The sequence below is a fragment of the Phycodurus eques genome, chromosome 5, assembly GCF_024500275.1.
Source record: "Phycodurus eques isolate BA_2022a chromosome 5, UOR_Pequ_1.1, whole genome shotgun sequence".
In the NCBI taxonomy this organism is placed as follows: Eukaryota; Metazoa; Chordata; class Actinopteri; order Syngnathiformes; family Syngnathidae; genus Phycodurus; species Phycodurus eques.
Genome location: NC_084529.1, coordinates 20,733,950 through 20,756,528, shown reverse-complemented (window position 1 = coordinate 20,756,528; position 22,579 = coordinate 20,733,950). Strand labels below are relative to the sequence as shown.

Genomic DNA, 22,579 nt, shown 5'->3' with positions numbered 1-22,579 from the left:
CTTTTGACAATATACCGTATTTTCACGACCACAAGGCGCACTTAAAACTCTTAAATGTTATCCAAAATGAACGGGGCGCCTTATAATGTGCTGCTTACACAGAGGAAAAGCGGACGTGGCTGAGGACAGGAGAGGGTGCGTGAAGGATGTTGCTAAAGCCACGCCCCCGCGCATTTTTATTTATTTATTTATTTATTTATTTATTTTATAGCTTGCCTGACTGGGATCATTTCCGGGGTGCGCATTGTGCAAAACAACATCGGTTTGGCTAAGCACCCCCGAAAATGTCAGCTACGAAGAGACATGCTTACGAAGCACAGTTTAGACTGCAAGCTGTCAGTTACGCGGAGGAACATGGGAATCGAGCAGCTGCGAGAGAATTCAAGATCAACGAATCTATGGTTCGCAAGTGGAGGAAGAAGGAAAACGAGCTTCGCCAAGTCAAGAAGACGAAGCTGAGTTTCCGCGGAAAAAAAGAAAAAGAAAACGCGGAAACAAGGCGAGGTGGCCCGAGTTGGAAGACCAACTCGAGCAATGGATTAATGAGCAAAGAACAGCCGGGAGAAGCGTCTCAAGTCACCATTCGACTGAGTGCAATAACTCAGGCCTTGCCATTACTCCAGGAGGCTTGACGAACCGCTGGACATTAGTGTAAACAGGGCGTTCTAAGAGAAGTGAGCGCCGTGGGAGCCATGGTTGACAGATGGCGAACACAGCTTTACTAAGACTAGGAGGCAGCGCCGGGCGAGTTATGCCACAAATTGTGAATGGATTGTGGATGCTTGTTCGAGCTTTCGCATAGCAACGAGACTGAATCGAACCTGGCGTGTTTGATTGAGAACTTGCCCAGCTGTTCATTTCGGATACAGAAGATGAGGACTTTGATGGATTTGTGGATGAGATTGATCAAAAAATCATGTGAGTACATTGTTATATACTTCAATAAAGTACAACCGAACTCAGTTTTGCTCCCGCTGCCTTTTTAAAAACATTGTTTTAGCGTGCATGCATGCTACCGTATGTTTTAAGCTAATGTATGTTTTACCATGCCTGCGCCCAATAATACGGTGCGCCTTATGTATGTGTTAAATCCAGAAATAGACCCCGTAACTGAGACTGCACCTTTTAATACGGTGCACTCTGTGGTCGTGAAAATACGGTAAGTTTTTTTTCCAGAAGTGGCAGTGGATTTATTAGCTGAATTAAAATGTTGGTTTAAATGTTTTAACTTGATGGTTGGGTAGTGATTTGCAATTTGTCTCACAGTTCAAAGGATTTGCACGGGTTAAAATCTTGCCTCGGGCCTTCCTGTGTGGCCTTTGCATGTTTTCTACAGGTCCTCCAGCTTCCTTCCATATTCCCGAAGCATGCATTTTAGGCATTTTGAAAGACTCAAAATAGACCGTAGGTGTGAATGTGAGTGTTTGTCTACATGTGCCCTGTGATTGGCTTGCGACCAATCGAGGGTGTACGCCTCTTCCAAAGTCAGCTGGGATAGGCTCCAGCCCACTGGCGACCGTAATGAGGACAAGCTCTATAGAGAACAGATGGATGGAAACACAATTACATTCACACCAGCTATTTCCCTAAGTCTTTTGGGGAAATATAATTCTTGAAGAGAGGACCATCCTATCATGGAAAACCACCTTGTTCCTTCACAAGATGGCCTACTTGTGGACGGAATGCAGAAGGTCCATAAGAGGTGGGCGCTTCATCACACAACAATAGCGCACCATTCGATTTGCAATCTATTCAAAGAAAGACACTCAGAAGGTTGTTTGGTAACTTAGGAGGTGTGAAAGTAACTGTTCATAAAAATCAAAGTTGAGACTCTGTTAACGTGTTCTTTTGGGTCGCCTGTAATTTAAACTGGCTCATGTGGCTTTACGAATTTTATTTCATAGTTTGGCCCCACAAATTTATTTTTGGCTCCAGAATAACTGTTGCCTTAGCAACAGCTATTCCTGGGCTTTAAAACTGCATGCCTTTGCATCAGACGGAGAATCAACCATCTTGCAAATGCGATAAAAATTTGTCTTGATGGTGTGATGCAACCGAATGCAATTAGATGCAAATAAAAATCTAACAAACAAACACAGCTCTGTATTATTCGCCAGGATCTTATCTGTGTTGATTGTGCAGGTCAATAGTGGGCAAACTTTGCAAGAGCCAATCTCCACAGTCTTTGGGATTACTAATTATTATTACTATTATTCATTGCTTAAATTCCTTGTCTGCTTGGGTTCACAAAGACATTCAACCCTGAATACGTTCCATGCCAGATGCTTTTACAGGGTGCGCACTTGAAATTGAATTTCAATAGATTTGCATTGGCAGCCTCTCAGCTCGCGTGTCCTTGCCCGGCGATGCTCAAGCACCTGCCCGCAACTGTGCCATTCACGTTACCTCCTTTCACAGTTCCCCTGATACAAGCTGCTTCACACTATTGAAAAGCCCTTGGGATAAATACAGCACAGAGACAAGCCCTCCACCAATAAAGGTACATGCATCCTTCACTTAAATGAATGCTCTGGCCTTGAGGAAAGCTGGTAGTCGGGGGAGTTGTGGGAGAATAGAAAAACTAAAAGGAAGGGCAAAAATTACAAGACCAGAGAGACAAGTTAAGAGTGAAAAATATGGCAACTGATAAAGAGGTAAGAGAGTTTGTCCTCAAGAAAAGGGCCAAACCGTGGATTTGTGCAAGTGCAAACGCTGTCATTGGTATCAAGGGAAGTTGAAGGTTTACAAAGTTTTTGAGGTGAAAGGAAACAAAGCGAAGGGCAAAACCACAAGACCAGAGAGACAAGATTAAAGTGAATAAAGTTGGCAAGTAAGAAATAAAGACATAAAAGAGATTTTGCTAAAGAAAAGAGCAAAACTGTGGATTTAACATCGAAGGTAAGAAAACTAATGGCCAATTGAGAACTCTGTCAATGGCCTTGAAAAGAGTTGAGGGTGTAGAGAGTTTTGGGGGTGAATGGAAGTACAGGGAAGTGTAATATTCCAGCCCCAGAGAGACAAATTGAGGGTGATAAGGATCGCAAGTGAGACATAAAGAAGGAACAGACGTCCTAAAGAAAGTGTTAAAACTTAAGATTTAACATAGCCTTGAGAGTAGTTGAGAGTAGAGCATTTTGAAGGTGAAAGGAAGAAAGAACAAAATCACAAGATCAAAGAGACAAGTTGAAGGTGAAAAAATCAGCGTGTTGAGAGAAATGAACTGGTACAAAAAAATAATTACTGTAAAGAAATAGGGCAAAAGTGAAAAATATATGATGGAAGTTGGAAAGTAAAAGATAAAGAGTTAAGCGGGATTGTCCTTTTCAAAAGGGCAAAACCGTGGCTTTTAATGAGGACGATGAAAAAATAAAAAAAATACCAATTGAGGAATCTGTCACTGGCCCCTGGGAAAGCTGAGGGGCTTAGTGGGGGGGTGCGGTGGGGGGGGGGGGGCGGTGGGGGTTGGGGAAGGAAGGGCAGAAGCACAAGACTGATTGCCCAAAAGAAAACAGAAAAGCACGAGCACGAAAGGAAAGAAAACAAATGGCCAATTCAGAATGCTGTCACTGGTCTCAAGGAAAATTCAGGGTTTAGTTTGGGGAAGTAAAGGAAAGGGCAAAACCACAATATGAGAAAGACAAGTTGAGAGTAAAACAGTTGGCACAAGAGCGATGAAGATGTTAGAGAGATTGTCCTCAAGAATATTGCAAAACCGCGGATTTAACATCAGAAGTTAGAGAAAAATGAAGTGCCAAATGAGAACAATGTCACTGGTCCTAAGGGAAGTTGAGAGTTTAGAGAGTTTTCGGTGGCAGGAAGTACGAAGAAAGACGAAATCATAAGACCAGAAAGATATGTTTCAGGAGAATTGGTTGGCGAGCTAAAAATGATAAGGCAGGAAAAATATTACCTGAAAGAAAAGGGCAAATGCACGGACTAAAGGTAAGAACACAAATGAACAATTGAAAACTGTCAGTGGCTTTGAGAAACGTTGAGGGTGTAGAGCAGGGGTGCTAAATTCAAATGCACAGGGGTCCAAAACCCAAAGCACACTTTAGGTAGTGAACTGAAAAGGACAAACATTTTTGAACAGACTAAAACCAAACGCTTTTGAACATGAATGCGAATAAAAACAGACAGGATACAACATTATTCGAAATCAAATCAACTAAAGACTTAAAATATCTTCTGCTAATTTGTCAGAGCTGGATAAGGGATAAGGTGCTGTGTTGTTGAGATTCTCAGAGTGGACTGTAGGTGTCCATCAGAGAGCCGACCCATATGTGATTTCATGTGGTAACATTGCGGCAATCTTGAGTCAACCAGGTAATGGTCTGAGGCGCTTATGTCATTAGAGTACCCAATAGCCGACAACTGGCACAGTAAGAGCATGACACACTGTGGAAACAGCCACTAAACTGAAACACTAACCTCACTCATGGTATGAACAAAATGACAGCACATGTAACAGGTAAGGTAAAACACACATAAGGACTATTACTACAATTACAGGGAATAATAAACAACTGACGTTGCAATTAACCCATAATTCTTTACAACTACCATAATTTCATTTATCAATTATGTAATATTATACATCGGTATACTGAAAATGGAAAAATATGGTGATATTATAGAGATGTATATCAGTACGTAGGGGTAGTGAAAAAGGTGTACCTTCATTCCAATATGATATGTAATGCCTAATATTACAAATTTACATATAATACGGTAAAAGGTTTGACTGCTCACCGAGGGTAAATGCAGAAATTCAATCTGACGCCTTAAATATACTCTGAGAGTGTGCGTGTTCCGCAAATTCCAACAACGCTCTCAGTTTACGAACGGTCCGCTCAAACGCTTGGAGTGCATTTCCGAACGCACCCCGAGAATCATGACGGCCTTGCGGGGGACGCCATATTGATATCGGTTATCATATCATGTCTCTTGCTATCGCATCAGTCTGACGGCATAGGATTCAGCGTCTTACTTGATGGGAGATTTATTTCTTGAACTCCCACTTCACACAGCACCAGGTTCAAAAATGTCGAGGAAAAGAAAGGTGTTACTCTGCTCACACAGAGCAGAACATTTCTTTGAAAAACCTAAAAAAATACGGATAATACTTTGTTTTGAGCATGTATACCAGCAAAATCGATGGTGCGTATTACACAGAGGGAGGGATAGAAGGGAATTCCCAAGAAATTACGGTATTTACAAAATGTCGCGATACACAGCGTCCGGGCCGCATGTAGATGGAGCAATGTAATTGAAAGGTGGCCTATCGTTCGATAACGTAGCTGTTACAATGCATTATGGGATTTGTGGTTTGTGTGTCATCAGCGCTTCACTTCCCACATTAAAAAAAAATATATTGTGGTGTGTTAGGGAATCAGAAGAGGAGGTGGTTCGCAACTTGCTTTGCCGTAGTTACAATTATCAGGTTCGATTGTGCTATCATGACTCTTTGTGATGTTATTGTACAGGCATGGTGTAATAGTTAAAGTGGTGTCATTTTCAGTTGTGTACAGTTAAATTATGGCTGCTTTGGGTGGTGGTGAATCCGGCACCCTGACTGACAATTGGCTCTCTTTCCGCGTTAGTGTTCTGGAAGCAAACGGAAGTACAGGAAAGGGTAATATCGCAACCCAAGAGAAATGCGTTGAGGGTGGAAAAAGTTGGCAAGTAAGCAATTAAGAGTTGAGAGATTCTCCTGAAGTAAAGGGCAAATGTGGCTTTAACACAGAAAAAAAGAATGACTAAGGGACAAGAATGAGCAAAAATCCTAAGCTTAGAGAGATGTAAAAGAGGAAGAAAATTGGAAGGTTAACGTTGGAAGGTAGGAAAACGAACGAGCAATTGAAACAGCGGGTGACTGAGGTCCGCTGGCACTTGGAGGCATGATGCGTCACTGAAAAGACTGAAAGTCAGAGAGAAATTCACTCTGTCTTCAACTGCGACAGTAACCTTCAGCGAGGTCTCGAGGTGACAGCTTCCACCTTCTTCTGATTGGCTGAGCCCGACGATGGTTTGATTTAGACCCTCATAACCAGAACACGCCATCCATCCAGCATATGGTGGCAGCGGTTAGCTTTGCTTAAACAATATATTAGGAGGTGGGATGATTAGCGGTTGGGGGGATAGGCGCAAATCGCTGTCCTTCCATTAGGCCACTCCATTTTCTTGATTGGCTCGTCACGTGCACAGAACAGAAAGCTGGCCAGGAGCCAACAGGCAGCTTTCACCACTCATCGGCACGATCAGGGTCAGTCCGCTGCATCGGCTCAGGATAAGCCAGGATTTCAATATACAGTAGTTGCCCGACTTACGAAAGATTCGTCGCTCGGCTTGTCGTGAACAGGATAAGCGGTATAGAAACTGCGTGGCTGGATGGACGAGCGGATGAGAAAAGAGAGTCTCTACGGTTCAACTTCATACTCATGTCACGGTTTTGCGCTATTCCCTTTCACAGAGCTTCCTTCCAGGCTCTGTTATGCCGCCGATATTACCGCACAATCCGACAAATTCATGGGTCGACTTTGACGCTGGATTCTGTGACCGTGCTGTTCACAAAGAACAGCGACCTGGGGAAAAGCTGTAAAATTCCTGCCTTTTAATAGGCAGTGTTAAAGGGGCTTCAACGAAGATTATAATTGTTCTGACATTTTCACTTTCCCCTCTCCGGCTCATGAAAGCTATCCCACCAGGATGTAAATAGTGGCTTTATCCGTGCTCATTTGGATGGCATGTAAGCTTGCAAGAGCGCCCTCACTATCTTGTGTCCCATACTGCACTCAAGCAAGGTCTGGCAGAAGGGAGATAACGCTACCATTGCCTTTGGATATCCCACAAAGAAGCATGATTATGTGCCATTCCATCAGCCGCCCCCCCTCACGCTATCTTGCGTTGCTCACCTAGCAACTCACTCAAACTGAGTTTTCAATAAATGGCGCGATCCTTCTGCCAGGTCTGCCAAAACATTGTCTGGTATTCCTCAGTACACACTTATAGCAGTCCAAGAAAGGCGCACGGAGACAAAGAGTGTGAAAAATATGGATGGAACTATCATTGTGAAAGACATCAAGTTCAGCCACAGCCTAAGGATTGATTTGGGATGTTTTCTTTTTTCTTCTCACAGTCAAGCTGTTCAAATCCCAGATCAGTTTGTCTGTTGTTTGCATGTTTTCCCAGTGCTTATGTGAGTCTTCTCTGGTATTTCAGCTTTCTCCCACATTCCAATAAAAATCCACGATAGTTCAATCGAATTCAAATTATAATAAAAATTTGGCCCATTACTAAGACATTTGGGCAGCACCTTGTCCAGAGGTGTCAAACTAATTTTTGTCGCGTATTTATGGTTTCCCTCGGAGGGCTGTTATGACTGTGAAACCATATAAATGTATGATCGCCTCATATTATTACACTTACACAACACTAATTTTGGAATCAGAAGACAGTAAAAATACTAGTTTTTTTAGTTCAATTTATTTTAAAAGGTGTATTTGTAAAGAAATGCTTGCAGTAACTCAATGTTAAAAAAAAACATTTAAAAGGGATATTTACGCAATAAACATGATTTCTATGCACATGCTTTGGTTTCCCGTGGCACATAAACTGATGTGGTGGGCCGGATCTGGCCCCCGGGCCCGGAGTTTGACTCGTGTGACCTAGTCGTTTGAATATCGGCTCCGGCATTCGTATGTGGAGTTTGCATGTTTCCCCCAAACTTACAAGTTGTTGTTTTTTCTCTGGGTACTCTGACATCCTTCCACATTTGAAAGCGTGGATGTCAGGTTGGTGGCTTTGTTGTGACACTTTTTACACAAAAAAAAAAAGGAGCAACTTCAGCAATTGGTGTTAAAAAGAGAAGAAAAGAAAGAACAGAATGATACGTGAAGTGGAAGGAAAAAGCAGGAAAAGCAGTAAGACTATGATGCATCTTTATTTTTACCTTTACTTGAGTTGATAATGTTGAAATGGTATGTTGGATTAAAATATTGCTTGTACATTTAATATCGGTTTAATGGTGGTGACAGTTTGGGAAAATTTCATTCCAAATCGGCAATGAACCTACTGTGTATATTCCACTGTACTCATTTAGCATAGCATCACATTGCAAAAGCTACAATTTAGAGTCATATTAATTGAGTCTGAAAATATTTAAGCCATCAGTGGCTTAAATAAGCAGTTGTGATACGTACTATAGTTGACTCTGCAATAATTATACTAAGACCGCATTGTGATGCAGCAAGTGGATTGAACGTAAGTCTTGACATGCTGAATTACCCCTTTAGTTGTTTCAGATGAAAAATCAGGCATATTAAAATTGAGGGTTTTTTTAATCGCTTTGTTCCTGCATGCTTCAATTAGTAGTAATTACTGTTTCTATGTCTGTTTGAGTGAAAATGTGTCACAAATTGACCAAATGATTTGCTTAGAAGTGAAGCACAACAAATTATTTTGCAAGTCATAGCCTAATCATGAACGTTCTTGGGCAATTTGGAAAATCGTTCCCAAATGAACAAGTTCAAAAAGCCCCCAAAGTTAAAACAAAAAAAAAAACAAAAAAAAAGCTGCAAAAAGCTTACCACCCAATTTGTTGGAGACAGCAGGAGCCAATTAAGATGACTGAGTGAGAGTAACGAATTGAGAATCTGCCTTCTGAGCGCAGTGTCTGTAAATTGTCTCAGTACCGTGCGCTCAGTGTTATTAAACTTTTCAAATGTGCTCCCTGACTTGGAAAAATGCATTGGAAAAAGGCGATGTGTGTGTGTGTGTGTGCATGTGCATGTGTGTGTGCATGTGTGTGTGCGTGTGTGTGTGTGTGTGTGTGTGTCCAGGTGCAAGTGAGAAAAGGTTTGTTGCATCTTTAACACATACCAGAGCAGCATCTGGCAGTAAAAGCAATTAAAGATACTAATGTGCATACATTTACCACAGTGTGTGACTATAACTATACATGTAGACAGATCACAAAAGTGCCTTTTTTCTACATGTCACAGCCCCCCAATGGGGTTTTGCTCTCCATTCCTGTTCTCGTTCATCTAGTATAGATTTTCTCAGGCGTAATAATCGAGCGAGTGTCATCATCCGTCACTCGTCGGCCGGGACGACAGAGGCCAAAGCGACGAGGAAAAATTAGTTTTCAAGGAATGTTGTTGTATACTGTTGTTGTGTAGATTGTAATGTAGTGTAATGTACGATGTTGTTTACAGCCATGCTCCTCTGGCAGTGCCGTAAACAAAGTAGAAACTGTAGAAAACTTTAGCAAACTATTACTTTTTTAAGATTTCTTTTAACTTTATAAGACATGTTGCTGAGCCCGGGAGCTCTCTGCACCTTTTGTTAGAATTTTAAATCTGAAAAGCTGTTTCATAAACATGCTTAAAGGCATTTAAATTAAGTGTTGGCGTTTGTATTATTCCAAATTTGAAATAATAATAAAAAAGAAACATTGGTCTAGAACATTTTGAGGCAAAAATAAATAAATAAATAAATAAATACGGCCTAAGGAGGGCATACATATTTAGTGCTATACTTATTGATTTTAATTTGCTTCTTTTATATTTTTGGCTTGGAAGTGTTTTTCACACGAGTATTTACTGTAAGCATGACTTTACGATTGAATTAATCTAGTTTAGTGACGTAGTAACAGAACTTTTCCCTTTCAGCCTGTTCCGGACACAAACTACTAGAACCGCTGACACAAACGTTAGCACTGCTGTCCGACCTCTCTGCAACATTTTTCATTAAGGTGATAACGTAGTATTTAAGTGTTTGGGACACACACACACACACACACGCACACACACACACACACACACACACACACACGTCTATTTTATCCTATAATTCTGGTAGGGTTCCAAATGGACTGCCCAGGCGCCACTGTACTTTCTTTCATTACCGGCATCACAACACAGGACTTGTTCCCTATCAAGGTGAAATGGATTGATTTTCCCTTGCTTTTCTTGTCGAGTCCTACATACAGTATAGATAATATATTCCTGATTATATCTGGGACATAATGTTAATTCAGATTAAAATTAGATTAATGAGGTAATTATCTACAAAGTACATATTACATTTTTCTAACCCAATTATCACTCTGCGGAATTGATATAAATCTGCATGTTAAACGCCTGGAACGTATTTGAAGGCACCGCCATCTCCTTCCACGATATTGTGAATTAAGATTGTCCCATCTGGCATTTGCAGTAGACAGATACTGTTATTTACACTGTGGAGACGGGGATGTGCGGTCTGATATATAGCTGGATCATCTCTTTTGGATGACATTTCAGCAGGGTCACACAGGTGAAGTGCGGCCAAATATAGCCAGACGCTTGTCATATGTCAACACTTGCTTCGGTGTGTGTATGTGTGTGTGGGGTGGGGGGTGGGGGGTGGGGGGGGGGGATTGATATTGCAGGGGAGTGATTGGATTTTGGAATCGGCCGTGCTCTACAGTATGCACCAATTAGCCCACCGCCACCTTGTGACATTCAAAAGATAGCGCAGGCAGTCATTTTAGTGCGTGTTTACATATGGCACACACACATGGTTGATTTGAATGCATCAGTATGGGATGTGTATTGTGTATAGTAGGATCGGATCGGGTGGGGTGGAGAAGGCCATATATGGCCCCGCAAGAGCATTAGATTCGGCCTGCAAATAAAAATTTTTATGAAAAGCCGAAAAGCATTTAACCCACAAAGGCTCATAATAAATGAATAAGAATACCGCAGAAAAGTTCATTTATTTACGCAGTTCATTTCAAAAGTGAAAATCATTTTAGGCCTGTCACTATTGAATCTTTTTTGAATCAATTCTCCTGTTGCTCGACTAATCGAATAATAATTGTTCAGCCCCGCCCCTCCACCCACTATTTTTTTTATTTTTTGTCAACTACTAAGATGCATTTTATTCTCATTTACTTAAATGTGGACTTAAACTGCATATGTTGGTACTGAGTGTATGGTACAAATTTGGTGTACAGAATTTGATACAGGAAAATGCTAAATTCTACTGTTAGCCATCGCGATTAGCATTAACACGCAAGCGATTACCATTTTAGGTAAAAAAAACACGAACTACCATTCAGGTCACTCATAAATCATGTTATATGTACATTACATATCTAACAGCGTCTAAAAATGACTTACGGACACTCCTCCTTCATTTTTGGCAGAGTTTATCTGTGGTCCATCTGCAATAAATGTCAGTGTGAAACATTGGTTCCGGCGGTGCAAACATGGTTCTGCACGTCACTTTTTTTGGGGTCCCGGCGGCGCTTCGAGGCAGAAATTTTGCGTCGAACTATTTTGGAAGTCGACTTTGCCAAGTTATTTTTTTTTTTTCCCCGTGCCCTAAATCATATGTGATACCTATCCATTGAACACAGTGGAACATACTTTAAGAAGGACAATTCCTACCTGATTTCTTTATTGAAAATAATTGTAATTGTTTCTTATGTAATGTTCAAACTTTTCGAAATGGTGACTTTTGGGTTTTACAAGATTTAAAAAAAATCTAAATCATGTAAAACAAGTTTTTCTATTATTGTTGATGATTCGGCTGTTGTTGTCCCCATAGTGCTCCCGTGCTTACCACGGCTGATCAACCACTATCCTGTTTTCTCTATCGACCCTCTGTCCCTCTACTCGGTCTCTCCATCTCAACGCAGCCTGGTGGTCTTCTCTCCTTCCTCTGGGGAATCTAACCACCACTTCCTACAGGCTGAGATCACCAACAGACTGCTGGTGGAACGGCAAGCTGCCAACATAAGGAACATAGTTTGGTCTAAAGACACAGTGAAGATGCTGCAGGAATGTTTCAATGTCACAAACTGGTTTTATATTTTCAAAGAGCCATATTTTAATTTAAAAAAACGAATATTTCAGCTCTACAGCGCTATAAAAAGTTTAATTGTGTTAAATCAATGTTTGTGAAGAAATAAGCAATAGTAAGTTTAGTTTTAAGTTGGAATGGTTTGAATCAGTTGAATCAGTTGAAAAATGTGCAAAGATTAAGTTTGTAACACAGCTCCATTTATTTGGGAAATGTATTCAAGTGTGGAAATTGTTGAAGGCAAAAGAAGTGGCACTTCAATTAGACAATTATACGTGCGTGACGACGTCAAGTCTGTGAATAATCTCATCTTTAGCACGTAGTGTAACTGAGGGTAACTACAAGAAATACTATCGCGGATATAGACATAACACAAATGGCTTAACATACCTCATATAAATTAAGTCTCTCTCCTTTTGCGAAGATAAACTTCTTAAGTGAGACATTTGGAAACAACAATGGAGTCCGCGTCTCTTGGCCGGCTGTCCGCTCCACGACACGGGGATGAATAATGGTATTATCTCAACATGTTGAACTATACTGATTGTTCAATTCAGACACAATAACACAGGCTGTCACTTCTCCTCTGCTCGCCCCTCCGTCTAATTCTACGTCAGAGATGCACATGTCGAAAACAGGCACTGGTGCTGCATAGGCAGGCCCAAGTGTCAAACTGCAATTGAATTCTTATGTCTCCATTTTTGCTATTTGAACAACAAACAACCATTCACGCACACATTCACACCTACGGGCAATTAAGAGTCTTCAATCAACCTACCATGCATGTTTTTGGGATGTGGGAACAAACCGGAGTGCCCGGAAAAAACCCACGCAGGCACGGGGATAACATGCAAACTCCACACAGGCGGGGCCGGGTTTGAACCACTCAGAACTGTGAGGCCGTGCCGCCGCACGTAAAAATTAAGAGAGAAAATTGTTATCAATATTCATTGGTACATACTTGAAACTGATATTACTAAAAATATTGTAAATTGATTGCATGTCTCTTTTACTATTTTTTAACTTTCTGTTAAACCAAAAAAAAAACATTGAATACTAATGTAAAAGGTGATTTCTGTGTTTTTTATTCTATATAAATTCTCCCCCCAAAAAGTTGTCATTATGTGTTACAGTACGTGTCGAATTCTGAGGAAGAAAATGAATGTATTCCATTTTATACTAAAGCTGTAACATAAAATGTTGAAAAAGTGGAGTGCCCTGAATGTTTTTCAAATGCAGTGTATCTCATAACTGTTGCCACTTGAGAACACAAAAATCGGAATTGAAGTGTAAGTCCAGCACTAGTGAGGGCTGGCTGGAGGAAAGAACATGCTCCATTTATGTTGAATGCATGCAAATGGACACACGCACTCACTCACTCACTTACTCACACTTACATTCTCCAAGGCTGTGCTCGCATCCCCTTGAGTTTTGCCTACTGCGCCATCTATGAAAGATTTACACAAAAGTGATGTCATCGGCTATTTCGAGCCCATTTCTGACCTAGGAATGTTTCATAGTGCTTGCGCCTGTCTTGGTGTTTTATTAAATGTCGTGAGCGTGGGCCTCTGTTTCATCATCTCCTTGTTGTTTTCAATAAATACAATTCCACATCTCATCTCCCCGCAGTGGTGAAAGTCATTGGGCAAGGAGAACAGGGGCGATTTCAATCAGCATTTTAGCTTCTACATGAGGGTAGACAATGCCCCAACATTGACAGGATATTTGGGCAAAGTTATTCTCGATTACACACAGAACAGATCGCAATCATATACCAAACGACTCACTGAGGAATAATTTGTTTGTGAGAGAAGTGCAGGAGCAAAAGGGAGTCATTTTCCAGGCTTTTGCGTTTTTTTCCTGCCGGTGTACCGTGTCTGACGCAAACAATCACCGCGAACCCCTGCAGCCTATTTCAGAGCGAGACTCAGCCGCCTCTCGAGATGACTCGTGGCTCTGAAGTGTTGATGTCGGAGGTGCGAGTCTCACACTGATAATGGGATGGGTCGGACAACAAAGGCCTGCCAAAAAGCTTGAACGTCGCAGGTTTAATGATAGATAAAAAAAAGACAGAGCAACCAAACTGCAAGCACCCTTGTTTTCGAGGCTGTCAGCAGGACAAGGGAACAATTAAAGGCCACAAAGGGATTGGGAAAACTAGCCATTACACTTACAGGAAGTTAAAATGGGAGTGGTACTTTAAATTCTTGAATTTTTCCAATCAGAAATAAGGGAAAATGACTATCGATTTGAAAGTCCAAACGAAAACTGTTAACTGTTCAGGCAATGTTTAAGTAACAGCGTTACATTCTTGCCACGATGGAACTAGTGGTTAATATGTCTGCCTCACAGATTATTAACAGCCAGGCAAGTGAAAATTAACCATCGTTAATTCAGTGGACCTTTGGTTTTTGGATGATTTGGTCTTCAACAATTCTTTGCAGAAACTTCCAGTTTGCTTACATCCACTCGGTTTTCATACAGTTAAAAATGGTCCGTACCAAAGTCATCCGCCTGTGCTCATGACTCTGCCACTCATTTCCTGGAATCAGGTGCCCATACAAAGCATATAGAGCATATGCGGAACTTGATTGTTCTCTTCAGTGAGAGACTATTTTTGGGTGTCTGGAATGGAATCATTGGATTTACATTATTTCCAATGGGAAATATTGCTTCTGCTTTTGTACGATAAAATTTTAGTTAAGACTTTTTGGAACGGATTAATCACGAAAAACAAAGTTTCGGGGTGGATTGCGGCAACTCAACTAGTGACCGAAGGGTCGGTTTTTCGAATCCCGGCTCCGACTGTCTGCTGTTGAAGTGTCCTTGGGCTAGACACTGAACCCTAAATTGCAGCAGCTGCCCATTAGTGTATGAATGTATGCGCGAATGTGAACCTGGTGATGGTGGGCTATGGAAGTGCACTCCATTTACCCCGTGGATCTTATTCGACAATTTTAGTCGGTTTACGAACTGTCAGACCTTTGCGGCGGTATCTTGTTTATCGCTGTGTTTGACATCTGAATCTTCAGAGCCTACAGACATCCCAAATGGTCATGGTGGTATTTGTTTCTCTTAGATTCAAATGCATCAACACTTGCTCCACAGGTAGCTGAATAGATAGTCAAGCCCTTGAGACAGGTTCACTGTTGGCATTACAGGGTTAAGCTCTACGCATCCTTGAAAAAAGGGAGATCTGATATGTCACTTTAAACGATCCAATCATCAGCCTTTATCGCTTTGGTGACGCCTGGACAGAACTACCCACCACACTGGTAGGGTACGTTGAAGGTAGATGGGTACAATGCTGTATTTTGATAGGCCAACAGAGATTGGGAACTGATAGGATGTCACAGTTCTTGTAAATGTACAGGGGGGGTCTCCAGTTTATGACATTTCAGAAAATCTTCAAAGATATGAAGGAGAATATGTTGTCATGCGGCACAAAAAGGCATGCTCATTTACAGCTGTATGTTCTTGTAAATTACATGGTTATCCCAATACAGTGGTGTCCAAACTTTTTCTTCAAAGGGCAGCATACATAAAAATCGAAGGATCCAAGGGCCATTTGGACTTTGGACCTTTAATTTACCAATCCTTCAGGAGGATATGTGAAGCAATTACGGTACATATTGCTTTTATATACAGGGTGTCCCAAAAGTCCCTATACATATCATTTTTTCCATTTCGTTTCAGGTATCATTTGGACAGACATGCGATCTATCAGCATTTTTTTGACAGTTTAGGCTTTGCAGTTTCTGTCACATTATCATTCCCTTGCCCATGGTTCGCCATTTGGCATTGGAGCAGCACTGCAAAATTGCCATGAGGCAGTAAGATTTTCTGTTCCCGACTAAAAGATTTATGGGTGTCACACTGCTCCAACACATTGTAAAATTTATGCTATCCATGGCACATTTTGATAAACAGGATCTGTTCTTGACAAACTACACAGCAGAAGGCCTGCTTCTACCAACACTGATGGAAAAAAAACTAAACAAAAAGTGTAAGAAATTATTGTTCCATACAACCCTGAACCTCAGAACTGTGAGGCCGACGTCCTAACCAATATTCTGTGTGCTGCCCAAATTTAAAACTTCGATTCAATGCAGCAGCGTCTGCCGGATTATTTGCTGAACGCTCATTCCAATTCCAATTGACGGACACAGAGCATAAATGAGCTCTAAATAGGCATTATCACATTACAGTCACACAAATTAGCTTGAAAACACCAACACTGTTACGTACTTGAACCAAGCTGGCAGCCTTGCGCTGAAATCTACTTACAACACTTGGACAGTATTGCGTCATGTATATGAAAGCTTTTCTTGGCTCTTGCTGGATCACAGGGGATAGAAAGTAAAAAAAAAAGTGTGTTGAGGGAAAAGTTTCTGGGGAAGTTTTTTTTTTTTTACATCATGACCTTGCATGTGTTATAGAAAAGGGCAGGACAATGCATGCATGTATGATGCTAGCTGAGGAATACACCATAATATTAAAAACATCAGGTTAATCTTTTCTTCTCAGAAACAGTACATCACTTGAGCTGAATGTCTGACTGATATTCACCTGCTCTGCAACAGTAAACAGGGCCATTGTTTGGTGTTAAATGACAACTTTCAACCCTACAAAGTCAACCCTCAATCATTTGAAAGCAGATAATATCTCCAATTATGCAGATTTTCCCTCTGACTCTCGTCATTATCTCAACAAGGGAAAGCTTTTCACACTTATTGTGTTTTGCACCTAAATGTGTCCCCACGCACACAATGGAGGAGGAAGATCAACACGAGGGCAGCTATTAAGTTCCCACTTTGATGCCACACGGAGAAGCAGGGTTTGCCATGTTTACTACATATCATGATGAAACCGCATTGCAGATATTGTAATAGTCATGACTTTTTAATGGCGTATCTGGCAAATATCCACCAAGATTGGGTTGCATGAGAAGAAAAATTTAATGCAATTCTAACAATGTTTAACTTTTTTTTTTTACCAAATAAAACACTCTTTTAACCAGGAGTGGGCAAATTAATGTCCTTGGGGTCACATAAGGCCCGCTCCGTTCTTTCATACAGCCCACCAAGCATTTACATTATCAAGAAGTAATTCTTGCTTTAATTGAAAATAGAAAAAGTTTAAAACAAACATCCATCCATCCATCCATTTCCTGAGCCGCTTATCCTCACAAGGGTCGGGGGAGTGCTGCAGCCAATCCCAGCTAACATCGGGCAGGAGGGGGGGTACACTCTGAAGTGGTTACCAGCCAATCGCAGGGCACATATAAACAAACAACCATTCGCACTCACATTCACACCTATGGGCAATTTAGAGGAAACCGGAGTGCCCGGAGAAAACACACGCAGGCACGGGGAGAACATGCAAACTCCACACAGGCGGGGTCGGGGATTGAACCCCAGACCTCAGAACTGTGTGGCAGACGCTCTAACCAGTTGGCCACCGTGCCACCTTAAAACAAACAATTTTACATAAACATTTTTAAAGATAACATTTGGTTAAAGAATAATACAAATACATATTACATAAACTAAATATAGAAGAAATATAAATATGAATGTACTATATGAAAAAAATATTTAAAATAAACGGTTTTACATATCGCTGGCATTGGCAAACCTACTACGTCCAAATCTAGTCAATTTTATATTTTTTTCATAAATTAATCATATTGGTCAATCCCCACGTGGGGGTTTTATTTCCACAAATTTTCGACCAATATAAACTGTTGAAAATGTCTTTACTCTCTCTCGCTCTTGTACAGTGCAGACACTTTTTTGCTAGCTCTGCTTGCTTCGCTTCTGTTTAAAAACATTTCTTGCTGATAAGCTTGTTTTTCTTCTAAAAAAAAAATTAGAAGCAGCGACTCCTGGATATTTTTTAAACCTGCGGGACTGTACTTTTTTTGGGAGATACAGTCAGTTGTTGCTATATTCCAATATTTTCTGATACCCTCTCACCATTACGTGAGCCTGACCTGCTAATTAGCACAAGCCTGCTATTAGCAACAAGACCAGCAATCAAGATGCCTCCCTTTTCCATTGAGGACTATCACAGACTGCTGCAGAGAATGTCAACCCTGGAAACAAAAATCCACTGGCTTGAAGTGTATGTGTATGTAAATGGACAGACAAATGAAACCACTCTACCGATGTCTCAATATGGTGAGCAGAAGTGTGCTAACAGACAGTCACTTAGCTCAATAAAGAGGACGGATGTGGTCTGTGGAAACGGTAATGGACCATCCAGCAGTTCTCCCTGGAATTTACTGGGAGCAAAGCCCAAAGATATAGGACAACATCTAAAAGGGAGGACACAAGATCAGCAGATTACTGAGGAATCCCGGCTGGCTTGCGATACGGGCTGCTTCAACCCCAAGTGAGCGGCCGTGGACGGTCGCTACAGCGAAGGGCAAGAAAAAAAGGACGCGAGTCAATGCAAAACATTGACATCAGACTTATAAATAGATTTGAGCCACTTTTACAAGACCCTGGTCAAGAATGCTAATCCGCCACCACCACTGAAAGGTGTGAAACTAAATCATACGAGAAAAAAATGGTACCCCAAACGTTAATAGTTGGTGATTGAGCTGTCAAGGATGTGAAACGTTTTTGCAGTGAAAAGAACACCAAAGTACTGTGTTTTACCAATGACATGGTGCCTGATATCTCCAAAAGAAAATCCTGGAGATCACTAATCAGCACCCAACTGTGAAATATGTCATTATACACACCCTGGATGTTGTCAAGCAGCAATCAGAGGTACTGAAGTGAGATTTCAATTAATCTCCTAACAAAAGTGCAATGTTTGGATGCTGAGGTTTTTATTAGTGGACCTCTCCCACTTGTACAATTTGGAGATGAACGTTTCTCTAGGCTCAGTCAATTAAATAAGTGGCTCAAAAAAGTGTGTACTGCACTATCCGTGAGTTTTATTGACAATTTCTGCATTTTTGGGGAGCGCAGACATCTTTACAGGGCAGACGGTTTCTGTCTAAATAGACAAGGGGTTAAGTTATTGGCTGCCAACATTTTTTACTGTGTACGTCATTCAGCAGCCCGAAAGGAAAACACTGGTCTTGGTGACACGGCTGAAGGACAAAACGATGCAATTGTTCCCAAACAATCGCTTCTAAACATTTAAAACAAAGAGAAAAAAATAAAATAAAAATACAATTAAAACAGCGTACAGTGCAAGAAATATAATTTAAAAGTGGAAATGCTCTAGAAAGCATGGGAAAAAAAGAAGAGTTTTTAACCTGGACTTAAAAACATGCACACTTGGGGCTGACATCACTTCTGTTAGCAACTTATTCCATTTGTGTGCAGCAAAATAGCTAAATGCTGCTTCGCCATGTTTGCTTTGGACTCTGTGCTCCACTATTTGACCTGAGTCTGTCGATCGCAGAGCCCTACAGTGTTTATATTCCATTCGCATTTCATTCATGTATTCAGGACCTAAACCGTTTAGGAATTTATAGATCAGTAGCAGAACTTTAAAATGCTATTCTGAAGCTGACATTGGAGCATTCTGAATGAGCTGCAGCTGTTTAATGCTCTTTTTAGGGATTCCAGTCAGAAGACCATTACAATAGTCAAGTATACTTGAGATAAAAGCATGGATTAGCTTCTCCTGGTCTGCTTGAAACATGCAAGCCTTCACTCTGGATATGTTCTTCAGATGGTAGAAGGCAGGTTTAGTAATTGATTTGAATTGAGATGACTGTTGAAAGTCAGGTCCGAATCTATCAGAACACCAAGGTTTCAAACTTGGTCTTTGATTTTTGTGTGACTCCAGGTATTTACTAACAGAAATCCTCTTTTCTTTATTGCCAAAAACAATTATCTCAGTTTTGTTGTGGTTTAATTGAACAAAATTTTGGCTCATCCAGATATTTATCTCTTTTTAGACAGTGACACAACACCTCAATTGAACTGTAGTCATCTGGAGACACTGCTAGACATAACTGTGTGTCATCTGCATAGCTATGATAGTCAAAATTAAAGTTCTGAAAAATTTGACCCAGGGTTAGCATATACTGGCTGAACAGGAGGGGTCCAAGAACTGACCCTTGAGGGACCCCATAGCTCATTGCCATTGGATGAGATTGAACACTTCCAATGGTAACAAAATAACTCCTTTCCTCCAGGTAGGACCTGAACCATTTAAGGACTGTTCCATGTAGTCCTACCCATGATCTACCGTATCAAACGCCGCACCGAGGTTCAACAAGACCAGAATTGACACCTTTCCCGAGTCAGTATTATATCATTTTACACTTTGATAAGAGCAGATTCTGTACTGTGATCAGTTCAGAACCCTGATTGAAATTTGTCAAAAAGTCCATTTAAGTTCAATAAATTGCAGTTGGTTAAAAATAACTTTCTCAACAACCTTGACTATGAAAGGGAGATTTGAGATGGGTCAATAGCTTGCTAACATGGAAGCGTCCAGCGTTCTATTTTTTAGCAGAGGCTTAATGGAAGCTACTTTAAGAGCTTTAGGAAACTCGCCTGACTGAAGTGAGCAATTGATTATTTGCTGCAAATCACCTAGCACAGACTTCGCAATATCTTTGAAAAAGTCAGATGGTATTGAGTCAAGACAGCTCGCTGATGGTTTCAGCTGCTGAACCGTTTTCTCGACAGTTTTTTTGGTGAACTGTATCAAATTCTGACATGGCAATAGAGTTTTTCCTGGGTGGCTTCAGATGTCGTATCATTTTATCATTTTATTAAAATTTTATTTTATCTAATTATTAAAACAATAACCTTTGGGCGGCCATCCATTTTGTGAGCCGCTTCTCCTCATTAGGGTCGCGGGAGTGCTGGAGCCTATCCCAGCTATCATCGGGCAGGAGGCGGGGTACACCCTGAACTGGTTGCCAGCCAATCGCAGGGCACATATGAACAAACAACCATTCGCACTCACATTCACACCTACGGGCAATTTAGAATTGTCAATTAACCTACCATGCATGTTTTTGGGATGTGGGAGGAAACCGGAGTGGCTGGAGAAAACCCACGCAGGCACAGGGAGGACATGCAAACTCCACACAGGCGGGGCCGGGGATTGAACCCTGGTCCTCAGAACTGTGAGGCAGACGCTCTAACCAGTCTTCACCGTGCCACCAGAGCTAAAATCACCCAGTATCATTTCTTTACACTGAATTAATGACTTAAAAATAACAGCAATACCACCGCCTTTTTTCCCTATTCGACACTTGTTCATAAAATAAAGATTTGCTGGTGTCGCCTCATTTAAAATGGTATTACAGCTACTTTCTGTTAACCATGTTTCATTTAGTAACAAAAAGTCCAGATCATAGGTTGTAATGATGTCATTAATCAATATTGATTTATTACCCAGTGACCTGATTTTGAAAAGAGCTAGTCTCGCAGAGACAACTGGAGACAATGGTTTGATAGATTCACATTTTATCCTCACCAAGTCTGTAGTTCTACCTTTTTTTATGCAATATTTCTTTGACCAACTTTCTGTCCCTTGTAATTACAGGGGTCAAAAATGCCTGATCTCCATAGGGGCCTGACTTATTCTGGAAAAGCCACATACTCTTCAAGACAGTGGATTTTCGTTTCCAGGCTGACATCCTCTGCAGCAGTCCGTGGTAGTCCTCAGTGGAAAAGGGAGGCCTCTTGATTGCTGGTGTTGTTACAAATAGCAGGCTTGTGCTAATTAGCAGGCCACGCTCACGTAATGGTGAGAGGGTATCAGAAAATATTGGAATATAGCAACAACTGACTGTATCTACAAAAAAAAGTACAGTCCCACAGGTTTAAAAATATCCAGGAGTCGCTGCTTCTAATTTGTTTTAAAAGAAAAACAAGCTCATCAGCAAGAAAAAATTTAAACAGAAGCGAAGCAAGCAGAGCGAGCAAAAAAGCATCTGCATTTTACGAGAGTGAGAGAGAGTAAACAAGTGTCGTTGAAGATAGCTGCGATCGGCGCCAGCACACCCGCGACCCTGGTGAGGATAAGCGGTACGGAAAGTGAATATATTATTTAGTATCTCACTAGGCCACATACACAAGTGTGTGATTGTCCTGCCACAAGCTTTTGGGGTGCTACCGATGTCTACCTTCCCTCAGAGCAGTGAAATGGGTTCAATCAAACCTCAGGGGTTTGCTGAGTCAGTCTCTGGGGTTGAGCGGAGGTTAGGCAACAGCAAGTCACATTGATTTGGAGTGAATATGATTTATAATTTTGTTTTTGGTGCATGCTTCATTTTGTGCGCTAATAAATACTGATGTTTTTTAATAAAAAAAAATAATAAATCAAAATACATTTTCCAGTTACAAAAGGTTCGGTGAATACAAGTATGAACACGTATGAACACATATCCAACAAGGTTAAGAAGCACAACCCTAGAGAATTATTCAATTTCTCACACAGTGATTGTTGTCTACACGGGTGTGTGATTGTTATACCAAAGGATGCCTTTATCATGTCATAAATGGTAATGTGCACCTTCAAACCTTTAATGAAGATATTGATTTATTTATTTATAGGCCTCGTTAAAGCTGCTCCTTTTTTGGGATAAATGTAGAAAAAAATTCTGTGAAGGACAGTGGCAGGGATGAATATCATTGCGCGTAACGCGCCTGGAGACATCTCGTCCTCACTGATGCTGGATATCCCAGCTGAGAGAGGCCCAATGCACACAAACATAAAGCTGCAGCATACGAGCTCT

At 41.0% G+C, this 22,579-nt stretch overlaps 1 protein-coding gene across 1 annotated transcript in view; it reads right to left on the bottom strand.

Moving 5' to 3' along the window:
- Positions 1 to 22,579, bottom strand: part of nell2a (neural EGFL like 2a) — a 105,484-nt gene that overhangs the window by 43,546 nt on the left and 39,359 nt on the right.